The sequence below is a fragment of the Ahaetulla prasina genome, chromosome 5 (assembly GCF_028640845.1).
Source record: "Ahaetulla prasina isolate Xishuangbanna chromosome 5, ASM2864084v1, whole genome shotgun sequence".
Taxonomy (NCBI): domain Eukaryota; kingdom Metazoa; phylum Chordata; class Lepidosauria; order Squamata; family Colubridae; genus Ahaetulla; species Ahaetulla prasina.
This window is the reverse complement of record NC_080543.1, coordinates 42,287,886-42,307,508: the sequence shown is the minus strand read 5'-3', so window position 1 is coordinate 42,307,508 and position 19,623 is coordinate 42,287,886. Positions and strand designations below refer to the sequence as shown.

The 19,623-nt window shown below is 38.1% G+C and overlaps 1 protein-coding gene across 2 annotated transcripts in view; it reads right to left on the bottom strand.

Annotated features, from left to right (window-relative positions):
* The window catches only part of ILDR2 (immunoglobulin like domain containing receptor 2), a 56,314-nt gene that overhangs the window by 13,836 nt on the left and 22,855 nt on the right, over nucleotides 1–19,623 (bottom strand). The gene's annotated exons all lie outside the window — the stretch shown is intronic.

The window sequence follows — 19,623 nt, the reverse complement described above, 5'->3', positions numbered from 1 at the left end:
GTAGGAGAGGCTAGAAAGTCAGGTATCCATCTTTTCCTCTTGGCTGATCATTTTTTAAAGTAAGACCGGGTTTTCAATACTTGAAGTTTCTATTTTACTTTTGCTTTTGTATCTCTCAAAGTTAATCGACTGGTTGAATGCTGACTAATTTTAATCCCCTGCTAGGCTTTATCTGTTTTTCCTGTCTCTTTTTTGGGATCTACTCTGCTGTTTTGAATAACTATTCCTTTTCCATAAGGAAATTACAGCATGTTCTTGGGTAGTGAAAGTGTCTTCACTTTGATTTACATTTACATTGGACTTTCACTACAGGGATTTTGCATTTTATTAATTTGCAAAAAGTTTGGAGCTTATTTTTTAACATTTTTCTTTTAATTTTGGATTGAAATATCCAAAAAATATCCTCCCTGTTTCTCTATACATTTTTTACTGTGAGGAATATCACTTAAGCATTCTTTGTTCTCTGTCCTTGAAGAGCTTTCTTATCTTGGGTTGCTAAACTAGAAGAGAGCAAATAATGTATCAGTTTATAGGCAAGCCACTCTGGCTGGCATTTGCGAAAGACTGCTTTGTAACATACAAACCCAATTTGAAAACTTTTTTTAAGTTTGACAAAATAATAATGCTACAAAGAATGCCCAAATGCAAATAACTGCAGTTAAACCAGATTTGCAAAAGGAACTTGGTTTGAAATTGGAAAATTCAGTGGAGAAAGACTGAAAGAAATATGGACCTTACAAACTTAGAATTGGCTGAATGGATAAGTGATAAATAGGTCTCCCTTAAGAAGACTGAGGGAAATTGGGAAATGGATTTATTATATTCAACTGGAAAACAATTTCTTCTGGACTCTTTTGGAAGATAGATCAATTTTGGAGAATGGATTTATTACATTTAACCAATTGATAAAGAGATATTATTTAGAAAAAAACAAAGATATTTGATTCAGGACGAATCAGAGTTAACAGCTGGGATGCTTTGGATAGAAAAGAAGCTGTGGTAAACTTTCTATAAGTTAAATAGAAAAATAGATTGTTAACAGAGGGTTTTTAAATTTTCAACTTGTCTTCTTTTTTGTTACCCTGTTAATTATTTTGTTATTAATATAATAGGTAGATAACAAGTTAATAACTTTCAAATAAAGTTAGAAGTTTAAAAATGGGCTTGTTTAACAGTGGATGGAATACTAATATTGTTGAATTATATTTAATCAGTGTTAAACTAGTGGAAATAATATGTGTATATGTGTTTCTGTCCTTTTTAATGCACTTTTAATGTGTTGGTTATTTTTTTGTTCATTTCTGTAAAAAAACTCTCTTGGAGGGAGTTTTGTATTTTAATTTTTTTAATAAAAATTCAAGAAAAAAAAAGATTTTTCTTTGTAAGTGAACTAAGGCTATATTTCTACATCAGTCGAGGTTAATTCTTGAAGATTCAGTGCAAAGGTTAAGGCTATTTTAATCTCTGAGGGCACAAACTACATGAAGTCTTCTGCATTATGTACAGGACTTGGAACCCTGGTAGTGCAGTGGTTAAATCACAGTATTGCAGGTAAATTCTGCCCACATCTTGGACCTTAATCCTGACAGGGCTCAAGGTTGACTCAGCATTCCTTACTTCTACGGCAAGGAAGGCTGCACCACCAAGGTCGGTAAATTGCACCACCAAGGTCGGTAAAATGAGGACCCAGATTGTTGGGGGCTATGTGCAAATAATGCTTACATTGTAAACTGCCCAGAAAGTGCTGGGGTGGTATATAAGCCTAAATGCTATTTCTATTGCTATTATACATATTACTTGTATGCATGTAATATATCCAGGCACTATTATACACATTTTAAATAGCTATACTTTCTGCATCTATTACTATAGCTTGAATTCTAAGCCACTCATTTCATTTTTTACATTTAGCCACTCCTTACTTAGCTAACATTTGCATGATTTGAATTTGAATTTCTAACTACGTTTTTGTTCTTTGGAACTGCATATTTCATCTTTCATGTTTTGTTATAAGAAGCATAATAAAACAGAACACTACTGCAAAACATGAGATAAGCTTCATTTTAAAAAAACAAAGTTTGCAGTTTCACAAGTGTGGCGAACATGAAAGTTATTACACGAGCAGAATTCATTATTACCATTCAGATTCTAAATTGTATGTTGTTGCATTCAATGTATATGTATATAATTTATTTTCTTAAAGGTGCCTTCAATCTTTTCATATAAGGTTTGGGAACTGATTCCAAATAAATTTGAGTTCTTCCAAACAGACAGATCTGAGAATTTTGAACAGGTTGTCCTGGCAGGAGCACTAATGATGTTACCTAGTTTTGGGTAATAAAACATCTTCAAGAAAATAAACAAGCTCAGAGAGCACCAAGGACCCCTCAATTTTCAACAGCCATTTAAGGCAGGATCAGTAAGAAATATTGAAATTAATGCAATAGGGAGAGAGGTAAATATGCTTCAGCATCTGCAATCTTTACAGCCTATTCCCAGTCCTCTTAAGGCATAATGAACAACTATGGGAGGCCTTTTTATGCATACATCCATGAGGCATACGTTTGCTTCTGTAGCATTGTACTTGTAGAAGAAAACTTTAAATTCCACTGGTATAGATCAGAAAAGAACACCTAAAAGTAGATAGCATATTGTAAATAAAAACAACTCAAACAGTCTGACTTGAAATGCTTTAGAACTTTTTCTTTACCACGGACCATGGCCAAGGACCCCCAAGACTTAATTCAAGATTTAAATCATAACATTTCTTCAAGCCTTTGCAGACTCCTGCAACATTATGGCCCACTAGAGGTCCACAAACCACAGGTTGAGAACCACTGCTTTAGAACAATGGTCACCAACTGGTGGTCCGTGGACCACTGGTGGTCCGTGATAAAATTTTGGTGGTCTGCAGAAACATTATTTGTGTTTTTAATATTGTACTAAATCGGGGTCCTCAAGCTACAACCCCTGGGATGGATACATGCAATGAACATTTGTGTTGCTGCAGAGAGTCTCCCCCTTCGAGGTCTTTTTGTGTGGGTCGGAGAGGGTGCAGAAATTCTGACTTGGGATCTGCTTCAACCTCCTGGTGCGGGGCTTTGGGCGAAGGCTGGAGGGAAGTGCTGGTGGCAAAGGCTGGTGGCAAAGAGCCGGAGGACCTCGTTCCAGTGGAACTACATCATGGCCTGGAACTGGTTGACCATCTGAGCCTCCAGTACCTGGAGCCCGCTGACCCTCCAGTACTTGGCTTTGCACTCCCACAGGTCTTCCCTCTACTTGGAAAGCCTATGCTCGTAGTACTCAGTGAGGTGCTTCTGCTCAGCCTCTTTCTCAGTCAGATCCAAATTGAACTGAGCGGTTTTACCAACTCTTTCTCGTGGTGGCTGCTTAGCTCCAACAACTGCTTCCTGTTGGGGCCCTAAGGAGCCCAGGTGGGTGTCAGGCCTGGAAACCAGCCACGATAGCTTCACCCCTCCCCCAGCCACAAATAGTTTTACACCCATCAACAACAACCACCCCACAAATTCCTCTTCAACCACAAGCAGGCCAGCTTATTCCCGGTATTACTACTACTACTACTACTACTACTACTACTACTACTACTACTACTACTATTATTATTATTATTATTATTATTATTATTATTATTATTATTATTATTATTATTAATTAGATTTTTATACCGCCCTTCTCCCGAAGGACTCAGGGCGGTGTACAGCCAATATAAAACAATAACAATGTACAATTAAAACAGAGAATTAAAAAACTTATTCAATAATTGGCCAAAAAATTTAAAATGTTTAGTCTTAAAAACCCTAAAAATTCATAAAATTACAACCCCAATTAAAATTAATATTTAAAGATTAAAAATTTAAAAGTTTAAAAGTTTAAAATTTAAGCCAGTCCCGCTCGAATGAATAGATGCATTTTCAGTTCGCGGCGGAAGGTCCGAAGGTCAGGCAATTGACGCAAACTAGGGGGGAGTTCGTTCCAAAGGGTAGGAGCCCCCACAGAGAAGGATCTTCCCCTGGGGGCCGCCAGCCAACATTGCTTGGCGGACGGCACCCTGAGAAGTCCCTCTCTGTGCGAGCGTACGGGTCAGTGGGAGGCATGAGGTAACAGCAGGCGGTCCCGTAAGTACCCAGGCCCTAAGCCATGGAGCGCTTTAAAGGTAGTAACCAGGACCTTAAAGTGCACCCGAAAGACCACAGGCAGCCAGTGCAGTCTGCACAGGAGCGGTGTTACATGGGAGCCACGTGTGGCTCCCTCTATCACCCATGCAGCTGCATTCTGAACTAACTGGAGCTTCCGAGTGCACTTCAAGGGGAGCCCCATGTAGAGAGCATTGCAATAATCCAAGCGAGAGGTGACAAGAGCATGAGTGACCGTGCATAAGGCATCCCGGTCAAGGAAGGGGCGCAACTGGCGAACCAGGCGAACCTGGTAGAAAGCTCTCCTGGAGATGTATTCCATAGCAGCTTATTAAAACCTGCTAACAATCTGGACTGAGACCTCTACCTGCCGCCCCACCACCACCCTTGATAATCCAAGGTGAAAACCACTATGAGATCAAGAAAATCCTTGACTCTAGACTATACAGAGGTCAATTATAATATTTAGTCCACTGGAAGGGATATCCATTATCAGAATCTACTTGGGTCAAAAGTTGGAAAGTAAATGCAGATAATTTGATTAAACAATTTCATGACACTTTCCCTGACAAACCTAAAAAACTTCATGGAGGGGGGAGAGAGGGGTAGAAGGGAAGTGTGGACCAACGACACTCTTCTTTATTAATTCTTTGTTTTCTTTCCTAGGATATAGCTTCTTTTGCAAGGCGGGACGCCTGTCAGGCCTGGAAACCATATTAGGCCTTAGGTTTCCAGACGCTGCCACATTTTCCCCCTGAGGGGATGAAGGGGGGTTGAGGGGTATGGTAACATTCTTCAAGCGGTCAAGGTCGGATTGTGTTCACATCTGCAGAAGGAGTGGCAACAAGATGTTTCGAATAAAGTAGAAGAACGTTGGACCATGTGACCAGCAACGGGGTTAGGGGGGTGGGACACTTGAGGTTTGTATAACTGGGAAAAGAATCCGGAAGTTCAGTTTTGGAATTTCACTCATCGTGTGCCAGTTTCCCTATACTAGTAAAGAACTCTGAAAGACAATGGCTTCTGAGGTTTTTTTATGCAGAGGAGGTTTTTCTGGAACCTTGACAGTGGGGAGGCGAAGAGTTGGCCATGCCCACCCAATCACATGCCCACCTAGGCACCCCTACCCAGCCGGTCATTAGGCAAATATTAGTGGTCTGCGGGATTTAAAATTATGAATTTAGTGGTCCCTGAGGTCCAAAAGGTTGGTGACCCCTGCTTTAGAAAACCAAAGTTCTTTGTTGTGGTACCCAAAGAAAAACTAAGATTACAGGAAGGTGCATAGACAAGTGTGCATGATATGCAGGAAAGGCAAAGTGTCTGCCAAAAATCCCTACATTCTAGAAGCTTCCAATTATGGGCTTTGAGCACACACCAAACCCTTATTATTTATAAATTACAGAAAATAAAGATTCAATAAAGAATCAATGTTTATCAGCTGAATTAATTTTGATTTTGAATAGCACTATAATTAGTTTAAAAGCATCTTCATGAAGAACCAGTCTATATTATTTAATTATAATTGTTAATTATAATTGCACAGATCTAATTTGGTAATGAAACATTTATAGGAAAATCACGAAGCTCAGAGAGCACCAAGGACCCCACAATTATAATTGTCCACTGCCACAGCAAAAATATGCACTACATTCATACATATTTTTATAACTATGTTTTGGTGATCTAGTTCATTAAAGATTTTTAGAGTGTTCTGTATTATAACCACTAATCATGAGTAACTCTTTGGAGTTGTAATAAAATGATAAACATGATCCTTCATGTAGGGTTTTCATTTTTGTTTTAAAATAAAAAATATTTTCATCACATGCAAATAGCGCTTATTTACAAGTGTTAATATGAGAATATTGCATTTATTTCACAAGTATATTTGATTGTATGCCAGCAGGTTTTTTCCCAAATGAACTAATCAGTTGGTCAGCACTTTCCCAAGTCTCAGATGTTCAAAACTCTTAATAGATGGTTAAATATATGATAAGTAAAATGCAGAAAATATTTCAATTATTATTTTTTAATTCAAATTTTAAACCTTGTTTTAGGGGATGCTGTAAATATCTGTGGAGAGCATTTACCAACCTAAATAAAACACAGCGAGAAAAAGATTTGTAGTTGCTAGAAAAACGATAAAGACATACAGTAAGCCAGTATTTAATCCCTCCATGGCTTAGTCAAGCATAAACCTTCTTACTATTACTTTCCCTGCATTTTGCATATTTTAAGAAGTAAACATGTATTTGAAATATGAGAGGAAAGCAGCTGTAACTCACTCTTACATGAGACGCAACCTCAATCAAAATTCTGTCTTATATACAGCAGCTACTGCATTAATTATTTAATTACTCTGTTACCAACATTCATGGCTTTGGAGGCTTTTGGGGGATTGAAGAGAGAGAAGGGAAGCAATGCTCCAATTTCAAATATTTTTCTTTTCCTAAGAATTATTGTAAGAGATAGGAAACATTTGTCTCACTATGGAATATTACTTTCTTACCCACTGTACAATTTTTTTTGTTAATTTAACTGCAACTTTCGAAAGTTATTTTCCTTCCTAATAGCTCTATTTTCCCTATTAAATAAGGCAGCAGCTGGAGAGGATATGGAAATTTTGACAGGAAATGTGACAGGAATAGCAGAGCAGGGAAGGTCTTGGAAGGGAATACAATTTCATTTAGTTTGACTCTGCCAAGATTAACTAATCTCACTAAGTTTAAAAACTATAATGTACTAAGAATGGCTTCTTATGAACTAATCTTGGTTGCACTTAAACGTCTGGTTTGCAGTTGCAATAGCAGCAAAGACCAACAGAAAATGAAGACTGCAATAAAATTGATGCAAAATATCTCAAGACTTGGAAAATTATCATCCTGAGTACTCCTAAACTGTGATCAATACAAAACAAAATAATATTATCTATTCATGTTTTGACAAGTCTTAGCAAACAACCATATTACTGTAGTAAGGACTGCCAGGAATGATCCTGGATGTTCCACTCCCAAGAGAGATTAAATAGCTGGCTTCCAAAAATACAATGTTCTTCAGACACTGTACACACCTTCTGAAAAACTATTTTCTTTTCTGGTTTCACAGATTTCTTCTCACCCTCCCCTTCTGCTCACCACTGTTCTCAGAAATAAAATCTGTAATGGAATTCACTAAAGCTCTCTTTTTATTAACTATTTCAGCAAAAGGCTGGATAGAAAAGCAATGTCTAAATCTGAAACTGCTAGCAGATTTGAATATGTCAGAACTTCTAATATCCAACCTGTTTTAAAATAAAACCTAAGTAATTCTGCCACAATCATATTTTTTTTCCTATGCACTGAATTAATTCAGTGATAACCCTTCTCTCTACCGTGTGTAATTCTCCTCCCCTGATCCTTATTTTTAATAACCACTGTTAAGTAGGCTGCTGAAAAACTCTACAGCTGACCCAACCATTCTTTTTAATACTGGTGGTTTCCACAGCAACAGAAGGGGGAGATAACACACAGGCTTGTCATGAATGCTTGCTAATTGAAGGCCAACTTTCCTCCCACAGGGATGAGCAACACGTGAACCAAAAATATAGAGAAAGGACAAAAGAACACACATTGATTTGGGTAGGAAATGTTCTGAAGTTACTGGAAATATATGAGAAAATGGAAGCATTTTATCAATTAAAAATGATATATTCAAACAATAAAACTGCTGGAAACATATTTCCATAGGTTTATTTCTTGGAGAGGAGAGAATGCAAAATCAAGAAAAGGCTCTGCAAATGTAGAGTTGCTAGAATTTTCAAAATAAAACTCTGATGTTCTTAAGAATGAAGCCCTCTGGATATAATTGATTACAATTTATACAAATTGGGAATTATGGTATCGTAAACATAGGTTTTAGAATTATCACCCAAAATCAGTTTACAGTCAGACATCAAATTAAAATCAAATACATCCTGATCAAGACATCAGTTTGGAATGACTGTTTAAAAACATTTGACTCAAATCAGAGTGTAGCAATTACCAAGACCAATGGTTCTTAACCTGTGGTCCGTAGACCAGTGGAGGCCATGATGTCATCACAGAGGCTCCACAAAGGCTTGAAGAAATGTTATGATTTAAATCTTAAATCTTGGTGTTCCATAGCCCATGGCCTACAGGGTATTTAAAGGGTATCCATGGTGAAAAATATGTTGAGAATCATTGACCAAGACCGTTACTATCATTCAGTTGCTCTTTTGTACTTATCAATGTATGTTGAACTAGCAGTCACATGGATAAGTAAATATCTTTTGAAGGGGTTATGTAATTCAGTATTGGTTCCTCACCTATGATTATCAAGAAATATTTTTTAAAAGTAGCTGATCCTAAAATTCCATTTTGTTGTAACTATTTTCAGAGGTCTCCTGATTTTAGAGGAAAGACACTGATTCAGGACAGCTGGAAAGTATAATTTAGCTATACATGTGTGCAACCTTTGTTTGTATTCCAATTAATACAACTTCCAATTAAAGAAAATATTGCTTCCGGACAAAAAAAACTAGAGAATGGGGAAAAAACCTGCAAGTTGCTGGAGGTACCAACATACGGTACTCAAGGTTCCTGTCACCAAGTAATATAGTTTCACTGATAAAAATATTGCTAAAATTCTTTTCTCAATCTCCCATAGCAACAAATCAGATACATGATATAATCTTTGTCACTGTTTCTCAATGGCCATATCCCCAAATGTACCTAACTATGGCATAATCATACAGAGTTCTCGACTTATGACTGTTGGTTCATGTCTGTTCAAAATTATGATAGCCTAAGAAAGGGTGCTTTATAACCCATAAAGGACTTTTGAGTATCATAAAAATTGCTGTCCCCATCCCCGCAGTCACATGATCACAATTTGGGTATTTGGCAACAATGATCAGAGCTCTGTTCCTTCAGCCCACTGAACAGTTCTCTTCTGTACATAAGAGGACAGCCACTCCTTTGGCAGGATGGAGCCACAGCCACTCCTTTGGCAGGATGGAGAAACACCTCAGATCCTAAAGATTTGAGCTCCATTCTTGTAGCTCAGTTCTTTTCCAACAGTTCCCTTCTGTGCATAGGCAGTCCCGTAAGTAACCTGGTCCTAAGCCATGGAGCGCTTTAAAGGTAGTAACCAGCACCTTGAAGTGGACCCGGAAGACCACAGGTAGCCAGTGCAGCCTGCGCAGGAGTGGTGTCACATGGGAGCCATGAGTGGCTCCCTCTATCACCCGCGCAGCTGCATTCTGAACCAACTGGAGCCTCCGGGTGCTCTTCAAGGGGAGCCCCATGTAGAGAGCATTGCAGTAATCCAAGTGAGAGGTAACAAGAGCATGAGTGACCGTGCATAGGGCATCCCGGTCAAGGAAGGGGCGCAACTGGCGAATCAGGCTAACCTGATAAAAAGCTCTCCTGGATACAGTCATCAGGTGATCTTCAAAAGACAACCGCCCATCCAGGAGAACGCCCAAGTTGCGCACCCTTTCCATTGGGGCCAGTGACTCGCCCCCAACAGTCAGCTGCAGCTGCAGCTGACTGTACCGGGGTGCCGGCATCCACAGCCACTCCGTCTTGGAGGGATTGAGCTTGAGCCTGTTTCTCCCCATCCAGAACCGTACGGCTTCCAGACACCGGGACAGTACCTCGATAGCTTCGTTGGGGTGGCCTGGGGTGGAAAAGTACAGCTGTGTATCATCAGCGTACAGTTGGTACCTCACCCCAAAACCACTGATGATCTCACCCAATGGCTTCATATAGATGTTGAACAGGAGAGGCGAGAGAATCGACCCCTGCGGCACCCCACAAGTGAGGCGCCTCGGGGGCGATCTCTGCCCCCCTGCCAACACCGTCTGCGACCGGTCAGAGAGATAGGAGGAGAACCACCGATAAACGGTGTCTCCCACTCCCAAACTCTCCAGCTGGTGCAGCAGGATACCATGGTCGATGGTATCTAAAGCTGCTGAGAGGTCTAATAGGACCAGGGCAGAGGAATAACCCCTATCCCTGGCCCTCCAGAGATCATCCACTGTCTCCGTACTGTATCCGGGCCAAAAGCCGGACTGGAACGGGTCTAGATAGACAGTTTCATCCAGGTATTGGGGTAACTGACATGCCACCACACTCTCAACAATCTTCGCCACAAAGCGAAGGTTGGAGACCGGACGATAATTACCTAAAACAGCTGGGTCCAGGGAAGGCTTCTTGAGGAGGGGTCTCACCACCGCCTCTTTCAAGGCAGCAGGAAAGACCCCCTCCAACAACGAAGCATTAGTGATCCCCCGGAGCCAGCCTCGTGTCACCTCCTGCGTGGCCAGTACCAGCCAGGAGGGGCACGGGTCCAGTAAACATGTGGTGGCATTCATCCTCCCCAACAACCTGTCCATGTCCTCAGGAGCCACAGGGTCAAATTCATCCCAGTCTCAACAAGACGAGTCTCCGACCTCTCACCTGGATCTACCCAATTTTGATCCAACCCATCTCTGAAGTCTTAAACCTAATTTATAGAGAACCAGAATAGCTGAGTAAAAGAGACTATCATAACTCAAGAAAAAGAAGAGAGCAATCTGGACGTCAGAACTAAGAATAAAAATTGCTAAGAAGAAAAGAGAACTCAAAACCAAAACACAGAATGTTCCCAGGAAGGAACTTAACAGAGAGCTTATTAGAAAAGAAATGCAACACAACGTATGAAAAGACACTAAAGATGAAAAGAGACAAGGAAAAACAAGAGAAGTGTTCCAGATCTTAAAATTCAGAAGGACATTTCAGTTTTTATTTGATATGCTAAAAATGTAAATGAACAGATTCAAAGAAAACAAAAATTCAAAGAAAATTCAAAGAAAAACAAAGAAAAATGGGAGGATATATGTTGAGCTGTGGAAAAAGAATTTGTAAGGTTCTATCAAACAATGCCAGGAAATCTGCAGAATGACACAGTGGCCTGCTGATTGGAAGAGGTCATTCTACACACCAATAACAAAGAAAAAAAATCTTAATAGCAAAATATCATACAAAATCCTTAATTTCACATGTTAGATGAAGTATTATAAAATAATACTTAAGATTATCCAACATCCAACACTGATCCACATGGGATAAATGAAAAGGACAAAGAATGCCCAAACTGAATCAATATATTTTTCACTGTTTATACAAAAGCCTCAATTGTGTCAACAATGTCAAGTTGTGAGTGCTTTTAGGAAAATGGGAAATTCAGAGCATCTCAGAATATCACAATGCCTTCAGGTCCCCATACGAAACATATACACAGGTCAGAAAGCCACAGTCCAATTAAACATGCTGAATCAGATTAAGTCTAGGTTGGCAAAGAAGTGAGAGAAGGCTGTATATTCTTTCTTATTTATCCAAACTATATACTAAATATACATTGAAGGAAGCCAGATTGGAAGATCATGGGAGTGGTTATAAATTTGGAAGAGAACTATCAATACCCATGCTGTGCTGATGACACTACACTGATAGCTATAAATATAAATCAGATAGATGTTCTAGTGATAAAAATAGAACTAAGATTAAATAGAAAGAAGAATAAAAAATGACAACAGACCCAGAATTGACAAAGAAGATACTAAAATAGTGAACAGTTTCTGCCTGTTAGAATTAACTATCAACAATAAACTATCAACAATAAAGAAACCAGCAATCAAGAAATATATCACAGATTAGTACTTGGTAGAATAGCAATCAACACTTGGGGAGACATAATCAAACATCATGATATGTCTATATATGTACCTACAACAATCAGAATATTTGTGCAAGACACAGCTTCCCTGTGACACTAGATGAAAAAGGAGTGGACTTTGAAGCAGGACATATTCTGGACACATTATGCAAAAGCCAAACTCTTTTGAGAACTCTGTGATGCTTGCAAAAGTGAAAGGAAAAGGAAAAAGAACAAAAAGGCCAACCATCAAGATGAATGGATTCAATTATAGCTGCAATGAGTAAACCACTGAAAGGACTAGGATGAAATAGATTGTTCAGGAGAAAATCTATGTGATTGCTGATTGTTGATATCAATTTGATGGCACATAAACAATCAAAATAATCAGGGATTAGTAGCAGGCACAGCAAATAAATTGGTTTTATTTTCTGTCAAATCAAGATTAGAATGACACTTGTGGTAATGAAGAAATGCTCTATGCTGTCACACTTTAGGTCTCTTATCAGTATATAAAACCATTCTATTAAAAATATACTGAAAATACACAATTGTTCTATGCTGCCTTTCCTTAATTCAGTAGAAAAGGTTCACCCATACTTTGATGGTCTTCTGACTTCATCTTCAACAATTTCTTCACTCACATTATCCGAATAAGGTAGTCCTTGCTTAATGACCACAACTGGGACATATAATCCTGTCATTAAACAACATGATATCTGTATATCATGTTGTATATGATATACAGCGTATCATGTTTTATATGATATATGTATATCATGTTGTATATGATATACACACTGTTTATCGGACATTAACACGAGAAGAGTACTCTACTCCTCTGCTCACAATAGAATCCCTTATGCCACCAGGCTTGAAATTTTGGGCTTGGACAACCTGGAACTACACTGCCTATGGTCTGACCTAAGCATAATACACAAAATTGTCTGCTACAACTTCCTACCTGTCAACGACTACTTCAGGTTCAACCTCAATAATACATGGGCACACAATAGATACAAACTCAAGGTAAACTGCTCCAAACTCGATTGCAGAAAATACGACTTCAGCAACAGAGTGTTCAACGCCTGGAATGCTCTACCTGACTCCGTTGTTACATCCTCAAACCACCACAGCTTCAACCTTAAACTGTCTACCTTGGACCTCACCCCATTCCTAAGAAGTCCGTTAAGGGGGAGTCATAAGTGCACCAGTGTGTCTACTGTCCCTGTCCTACTGTCTCCAGGTATTTGTACGTATTTCCTGTGTTCATGTCCATGTTTATACATGTTATCTTGTACATGTTTGATAAACTAAATAAATAAATGATCATTCAGTGAGACATCACATGACTGCAATTATCAGTTTTACGGCCAAGTACTGATAAGTACTTTGCTTGTCAGTAGCCAGCTGTGAAGTGTGCAAATGCAAATCATAAATGTAAGAACCAGTTTTAAAGTTACTTTTTCAGCACTATCATATCTTCAAAAGGTCACAGGGCAGTCATTAAGCAAAACTACCTGTATATAATTGCCTTTGAATTATCTGTTTTAACACACTATTAACTATTTAACTATTCAAACATGTTCTATCTTTTTCTTATTAAGTGACCTTTCAGGTTTTGAAAAACCTTTGCAAAATTCCTTTACTCTCATTGTGCCCTGAAATTAAGCTTAGCAGTCCTAACTGAATGCATAGTTTTAGATCAAATGAAATACAGTGTATGAGGTCTCTCTCTTCCTCCCCCCTCCCTATCTAGCCTGCTTCTAGCACTCATTTCTACTATCATCTGTGCTGCATCAAATTTTAGGATGTAAGCTGTTCGGCAAAGAAGCTATAACCTTCTTTTGATTTACAGAGATATAAAGATACACCTAATTAACAGACTATTGTTGCTTACATTTGTCTATTTTATATTATACAACACAATACATTTGTTATTTATAGTTGCCACATTACTCATTGTTACCAAAAATTTGTGAACAGTCCCAAAGATCATGGGTAACAGTACTTTCTTCTGTTAAAAGTGAAAATCTGAGGTCATATGATTTTGAAGCATATCAAACCTGCATTTAATATGTACTTTGATGAGAAATCATGTGAAAAACTAGGGATTTTGCATGGCGTTCAGTGGTGGCAGAAACAGGAAAATAAAGTAAATATATTATGAAAGCACATAAGGATTTTACTTTCCTTCTTATACTTACTTATTTGTTTGTTTATAAAATTTATAGGTCACTCATTTTACTTCAAGGTAATTTTGGGTGGCTTCAACCAGAAATCATTTTTATTATTATGTGCCATCCAGTTGGTGTTGACTATCAACAACCCCATACAACCCTCCATAACAATCTTCCCCTAACCTGATCTTTCAGGTCTTCCAAGAGTGCACTCATTACAAGTATAACTGAATTCATCTATCCTGCTGATAGTCATCCTCTTTTTCTCTTTCCTTCCACTTTTCTCAGGATTAAAACTTTTACTAGAGAGTTAGGTTTTCACATAATGTGTCCAAAGTTGGGAAGGAGGGGAAAAAGGAGAAATATTTTTAAAAAGAAACAAACAATGTTCTTTTGATATGGGAATACGATTTTTTTTTCTTGTAGTTCTAGAGAAAGTAATAAACTGTGATATTATAATTGAGAGATTATTCAATCTCTGTTTGTTTTCTTGGCTGTTCAGCTTATAATCAGGAATCTTCTCTAATACCAAGAGCATCAATATTCTTCCCTTGTTGACTTCCAGTGGTGCCGTAGGCGTTGAACACGGTCCTTTGGATCGCCAGCCCCACAATCATGTTAAAAGCCGCCCAGACAGTGCAAATCAGCTGTCTGGTGGCTTGGAAACCTTTCCCTTGGGAGAAGAGGGAAAGGTGAGCAGTCGGGTTTAGATAGAGCTCCCCAAAAGCCCCAGGAGTTATTCTTGGGGCTTGAAGGGTGAGAGCTCCCTGGAAAGCCCGATGAAGCTCCGGATCCGGGACGCTTCTGCTTTTAAGCAGAACAAAATGCCGCGACTATCTCTGCAACCAATGTTAATTTTAACCTGATTCTAAAGCAGACGGAGCAAAGACAGTAGCGCTGGCAATTGTAACTGCAAGTACTAAACTTTAACTCTGTATCTATACTGTTTCCTTCTTAAACAACTTAAGAACAAAGGAAATAGCGCCTGTGCTTTAAGAGGGCGTGAAAGCAAAAGTAAAGAAAATTCCTGTTAACATCATTAGCGCCCTTAGCACTGCTTAAGGAAGAGTGGAAAGTGAAAGGACTATAGATTATAGAATTGACTTACTTAATCTAATTACAGTGTTTTTGAAAAGAGTTAAGAAAAATTGGACTTATTGAATTTATTAAACTTAAAGTAAGAAATGGCCTCTAAGCAACTAAAGCTTGGTGTTTCTAAGAGTGCTGGGGGTTCACCAGCTCATATGGCTAATCCACAAGTATTGAATTTGGAAGCTTTACAAGAATCTTTAAAGGAATTTTTAAAGGAATCTTTAGAGGAAGCCTTAAAGCTCCAAATTGCTGTTATGGAGGAAAAATTTAAAGAAATTGCAAAGGAGATATTGGAAATTAGAGACATTGTTGAGGTGCGGAATAAGGACATAAGAGAAAATATAGTGTTAGCATTTCAAGGTTTGGCAAAAAATATCATCCAGCTGAATGAAAGAGTGGAAGAAATTAATCAATTTAATTTGAATTTGGAAAATAAAATGGTGGAGGTCCAAACCAAGATGGAGAGGGCAGATGAAGAAGTAGTTTTGTTACAATATAGATTGATGGAGTTTGCCCTGAGAGTGAGAGGATTGAAAGAAGATAATCGAGAGAATTTAAAACAGATTTTTGTAGAGGCTTTCACACAAATGACTGGAGAGCAATTAGCAGACCTTGTAATTTAAATTGACAAAATCTATCGTGTTAACTCTTGGGTTGCTAGACAGAGAAAACTGCCAAGAGATGTGGTGATTTATTTTACAACCAGAAGGATCAGAAATGAAATTTTATAAGCATCTTATAAGAACAAAATTCAAATAGGACAAGAGGTATTAGTCTTGAAAGAAATTCCTCCTAAAATGCTAAGAAGCAGAAAGGAGTTTGCTTTTTTGGTGGATGAATTCAGAAATCGACAGATACAGTTTAGACGGGATGTTCCAACTGGACTAACAGTAACCTACAAAGGAGAAAGATATTGTCTTAATACAGTTTGGAAGGCAACAGATTTTTATACCAATATATTAAAGGCTGGAAGCCCACCATCGCCAGATGCCAGGAGAAGAAGAGAAGTGGAGATGGCAAAAAAGTGGGAGAAGGAAGGAAAGCAGAAAGCCCAAGCTGGGACTGTAACTATTGAAGAAAATTTACTCTTCAATTTCTGGCTACTTCCCAAGTTCTAGAATCAATGGAAAAAAACAGGAGATGTAAAAGAGCAAAGATTGACCCGAGCAGCCAGTACATGTAGAGAACAAGAAGCAAAGATGTAACAATCTCAAGCGATAATTTAAGAAATTAACAAAACAGAAGTTGTGGGGAGGTTAGGCTGAAGAGGAAGATTTAGGAAGATCTCCAGCTGATGCTTCAAAAATTTCAAGGTGCCAAGAATAGCAATTAGATTTTTAACATGGATATGATGGAGGATTTGGAGTTGAGAGACATTTGGCGAGAGTGGAATGCCGAAGAAAAAGATTTTACTTTTTTTTTTTCTTCCTGACAGATACCAAACTTTTTCTAGGATTGATTTTATACTAATTATTAATGATTTGTTTTCTAGGGTAAAGAAGACAAAGATATGTTCAAGAATTTTGATTGATTATAGTCCGGTATGGGTGGAACCTGACTAGGAAAAGGGTGTTAGGAAATCTTGAACGTTAAATGAAAATTTGTGTAGATATGAAGAAGATGTAAAGGAATGTAAAAGATAAATGAAAGAATTTTTCGTGTTGAAAATAATAAAAAAGAAAGAGTAATTACTCATATTTAGTTCAGGAGATAAAAAAGTAAAAGAAATAATAAATATATACGAGGGTAGTTTAATATGTTGATAGTAGACTAGGTGGTAAATAATTTACAACATGTTAAGCATATTACATTTTGTAAAGTTAACAAACTAGGTAGGTGGTTAGCATATGCAATAAGAAAATAGATATCTAATTGATTTCAAATCTAATATCAGCAGCTAGACTATTGGTAGCACAATATTGGAAGAAGGAACATTTGCCTACTATTGAATATGTATGAATGCAAGAATTGTATCTGTATTTCTTTTTTGTAAAAGGGGAGTTAAGGTTCCAGGGGAGGATGGGAGTTTATGGATAGTAAGCATATTTTAGCTTATGATTGTTAGATGTTATACCCTGGGAAGTCCGGTGGGGTGGGGGATTGGGAGAGGGGGGAGGGGGAAGGGGAGAAGTTGGTGGGGTGGAGGGAGAAGGAGGGGAAATATTTGTAAAAAATTTATAAAACTTTTTAATTAAAAAATATTCTTCCCTTGTTTTTTCAAAATCTTAAGAGAGCCACAGGGGATACGATGACTTGCTCTATTGTCCTTTTTGTAGCTATAGATATATCATGGCATCTGAACATCTTTTCCAATGACTTCACACCTGCTCTATGAAGTGGTGATCTGGGGCATCTAGAAGAAATTGCTGCTGACAGTGTTCTCAACATTAGGATAAAGAACAAAGAACGATCACAGCTTATAGATGCAATTAGACCCCCAGAGTCAGTGTGGAGACAACCTGCAGTTTGCATGCTAATTCTAACCCCCTTTCTGCCATTTCAGGAGCTATCTAATATAGTATTGGTGAATTCAGTGGCAAATAATTGAACAAGAGTATTGTAATTTTCTGTTAGCTCAAAACAAATAGAGGTACACACAAAAGAGAGAAAAGGGTTCCAAGTAACACCCCCAACGAAAGAAGACTTCGAGACTAGAAGTACCTCGAAGTTCCATTTTATTAGAGATGTCATATTGGCACCTCTGGGAAATCCCGAATCTGAAAGCTTCCAGGTTTTCCCTACCCAAAAGGAAGTCCAAGTCCCTTCCCCTGCACCCACATATCCATCACATGGTCCAATCAATGCACCGTCCCAATTGGAGATGATTCCCAGTCATGCCACTCCAGGTACAGGTCCAAATGTCCTTGATTCTTGGAGAAAGGAATGTTATTATGTCTAAATATCTCCACCACTCTATGCAATCCCCCCTCCCAGTTTGCCACAGCACTAAGTGTGGCAGCCCTTAAGATCCAAAGAAAAAGATGACCTCCAGGGCTGACAAGGGGGTAAAGACATCATCATACAGTAATTTCCATTATTACATAATTTGCCACTCATGGCTGCTGAAAAGAAAAATTTAAAAATGAAATAACAATAACAATAATAATTATCTTCTAGAGATTGAAGTGAGGTACATAGTATGAATAATGTGGTATTTGAATAGGGCTGATATACAGTAAATATCCCATTCCAATAAGTGGCACTTCCCACTTGTCCTAGAACTGTTTCAAGTAAGAGACATTTTTCCTGGATTATACAAGCTTTCATTCCTGCATGGAAGAACATTTATTCCACATTTCACCTATCTTCATAACCGTACAATGCAATATATCCAAGTCTAGAAGAGATGCCTAACTCAGTTCAAAATCAAAGTCTGAACATTATGACGAGATGGAGAGAAAATAATTTTAATAAATAAATAGGATACGGAGCAATCCAATAAGTAAAAACAGCATATTAAGCTATCACTCCTCCTTCCTTTTGTCATTGCTTTTCCTCATTGGAAAAACTGAAAAAATTTGATAAATAGATTATTTTTATTAATGCAGACAAAACCGCTCCTATAGTCATATGTCTATGTTTCAGAGCAACTACTTCCCTGCTATTCTTTCTGCATGGCCAATTTCTTAAGTCTGTCTCAGAAGGTTTGAATATTCAAATGGCAAGTTTACCCTTCTTTCGATAATAATAATCTAGCACATGCTGTCATTTTCTTCATTCCTACTGTATACTGATTATACCTCTTGTACAAGTACAAGTACACATAACAGCTGCTTTTCAGTCATTCTGGTAAAGGCACATGCTGCCTCTCATGCTTAAGCAGAAATGTGAGCTGTGCATATAATCAAGTTGTAACAAAAATAGAGCAAAGCCGACAAAAGTAACTAGCACTGATTTCACTGCATTACATATTTTTTAAAAAGTTTTGCTTCCTGAAAAACTTTTCGGGATTATAATAGGCCCATTCAAGCTGATTACAAATATAATTTCAGTATGACAGTGATCATGTAGGAATCTTGAGAAATATGAAATTAACTGTTAATGCTGTAATGTATTTAATTGTATAATGTTTCCTATATTCTGCATGAGTTCAACAGGGCTACAAGTGTTTAGCTGCTGATTTTCATTTGTATTCAGTGTCTGAAACATCTTATTGCAATGTCCAACCATAATCAGTCAGCATTGATGGATTTCAGTTGTCCTGATAGTGTTTCTCCGTTGTGGCAATATCCTGGTGAACCTTTTCACCATGTTCATCACTAACTAGACCTAGATTTTCAGGAAAGAAGTCCAAGTGTGAGTGCAAAAACTGAATCCTCACTGACAGGTTGTGCTTCATAGTTTTGTATGCTGTAAAAAGTTTGTCAACCGACTGAATGTAGTTTGGTGCTCTGTGGTTGCCAAGAAAATTCTCAATGACATCCTTCAATGCTTCCCAGGCAAATTACTTTGGTCCCACTAGCAGATCTTCAAACTACTTGTCACTGCCTTACACAATG